This window comes from Nannospalax galili, unplaced genomic scaffold (assembly GCF_000622305.1).
Source record: "Nannospalax galili isolate Female #2095 unplaced genomic scaffold, S.galili_v1.0 scaffold55, whole genome shotgun sequence".
Classification (NCBI taxonomy): Eukaryota; Metazoa; Chordata; class Mammalia; order Rodentia; family Spalacidae; genus Nannospalax; species Nannospalax galili.
The window spans coordinates 2166610-2169342 of record NW_008337640.1 but is presented as its reverse complement, the minus strand read 5'-3'; positions in this window follow the sequence as shown (position 1 = coordinate 2169342).

Below are 2733 nucleotides of genomic sequence, written 5' to 3'. Positions count from 1 at the left end.
TTTTTGTACAAAGGGCAGAGACGAAGGTTGGTTAAGGATGAATTTTCACTGTCAGAAATTTTGAGTCTGGCATTTTCCTTGAGTTTAAATGTTATATTAATATGTGGTGAATATAATTTAATGCCACTGCTATTTTCTAATTTAAATTGAAGTCAGTTATTAAAAGGTCAGACATTCTCAATGCTTCTTAGGGAAAAGTACTATGGAGGGAAATAGAACGCACATGTAATAAGCATTTTTTTAACGTAGTGCCTATCTTAAGTTAGCATTAAGGAATAAAGGCCGAAATTCCAAAGTTGGATTACTAGTTTCCTCTTAAGTTTACTGTAATAAATGAAAATATAACTTTACCTGACATTGAGATAAAGACATAATTATTCACCCACTAGATGCATAAATGAAGTGTTTCTTTTTAAATTTAGTTATTCAGGATGCACTAAAGGCATTTTGTAAAGAATTTTTTCTCTTTACTTTTGACAGAACAAATGATGGGTTTAATTAAGGGTTACTTATGGAAGTAAATCTATAACAAATGTTTTGTCGTGAAGAAATAAATACGTTTGCATGTAGCAGACAGCACTATTTTGAAGTGGGAATTGATTCCACCTTAGGCTTCAGCTTTGTTTCAAATTGTTTATTTCTCTAAAGGATGGGGGGTGGGCTCCTGACAAACATCTTTCAGTGGGGTGTTAACGGATCGCTTGTGGTCAGGTTCACAGACAAAAGCCTTTTATTGAACAAGCTGGGTCAGATTTCCAGACTTTCCCTACTCTTTCTCATTCCAGGAAGACATAACAAGCAGGGGAGGGGTGTCCCCAGGCCACACATCTTTGCAAGGTTTTTGCGAAGGAACGGCAATCAAAAAAGTTACTTCAAGGCTGGATCTGTTTCCTGGCTCACCATGAACCCTGTGACATTCTAGTTCAATCTTTATTTGTTTAAGACACACCATTCTCTGTCTCATTTTTAATGCTCTTTATGTAGTAGCTCTGTTCTCTGAAGCTACATGGCAGGCCAGGCCCTCCAACCTCCATTTCTGGACAATGATGGGTAAACAGGTAGGGCCTTTACACTAACTACTGAGACTGAATATTCTCTCTCTCTCTCTCTCTCTCTCTCTCTCTCTCTCTCTCTCTCTCTGTCTTATAGAAGAGATGATATGTTGCTAAAGCCAAGTCCAAGAAATGATTAAGGATCAGATGTCAACCATTTGGCTGGGTCTTTTACGTTCATTTTACATTCATTGTTCCTCCATAAAACTAAAATGTGACTGGTGTTACTAAAACAGGATATTGAGCTTGTAATAATATGAAAATATTGTAAAGAACCTTTGAAGAAATTTAAAAGTTCTTTCACATAATCATTTCTTAAAGAAGATGGAGTTTTTCTTTCATCTTTTACAGAATGAATTTATTTAGCAGTAATTAAACTTGATATATGTAAATATTAACATGGATATAAATATAGTGACAAGTGTATTTCACTAGCCTATATTTTCATGAAATTACTTTAAAAATGCTTGAAATACAAACATATCCCCAAATCCTTTTCACATGCAAAAACTGTGCTATGTAAGGGGGTGTGAGCAGCTGAGCAAGCCGTGACTGCTTTTGTTTTGTTTTGTTTTGCTGTCTTTTTGAGACAGAGTCTCCCTGTAGCCCCAGCTGTCCTGGAACTCACTGTGTAGACCAGGCTGACCTTGAACTCACAGAGATCCACCTGCCTCTGCCTCCCAAGTGCTGGGACTACAGGTGTGTACCACCACGCCTGGCTGACTTCATGTTTTAAGTTGTAATAAAATCCCAAATACTGATGTTGACATGCTTTACAAACCAGTAGGAGACCTTTTATTATAACTGTGATTCCTTTGCTGGGAAAGGTCCTGTGGCAGCTGGGTAGAGCCAGAGTTGGCTTCTTATTCTTCCTCTGACATATTGTGCTGCTGCAAATGTTATTCTGTCCCACTCTCCCGGGTTTCCAATTACCATGTCTGTAAAATACAATTAAACAAACCACTAAAAACAGAAGACATGATCAAAAGTCACTTGATCTCCTGTCTAGACCTAAGATCCAGTGACTATGTCAACTTGTGACTAAACTGCACTTGAATTTTCATTTCTAAGAAAAAACTGAAAGAAAGAAAAGAAAAGCAGCCTATGTGCTCTCAGAAAGTCATCAGACTGCTCCCATTTCCAACCATACTCTGGGCTTCTTGTCTCTCATCCTCTCCCTACCCACAGTGCTCAGGGGGTCCCAAGACTCATCAGCTGAGAGCAAAGGAGCTGAGAGCAAAGGGTCTGTTAGCCGCCCCTTGCCTGCCTCTCCCACATGACACTCACTCTTCCTAAAAACAACTGAGATCTTCACACCCTTATGTGATGGTTAAGCTTCATTGTCAATTTGACTGGATTTAGAATCACCAAGGAGATTGGTGGAGGCACACCTCTGGGTAAGTCAGTGAGGGTATTTTCCAAAGAGAATTCCATGAGGAGGGAAACCACATCCAGGGTGTGGGTGGCAGCAACCATAAGCTAGGTTCACAGACAAAATAAAAGAGGATGGAGAAAGCCTAGGAATACCAAGATTTCTCTTTCTGTTTCCTGGTCAGCCATGAGTGAACAGCAATCATCTCCTATCATCTTTTACTGCTTAAGCAAACACTACCAAGTACCCATGCACTGAACCCTCTGAGACTGTAAGACAAAATGACTCTTCCTCCCATAAGTTGTTTAT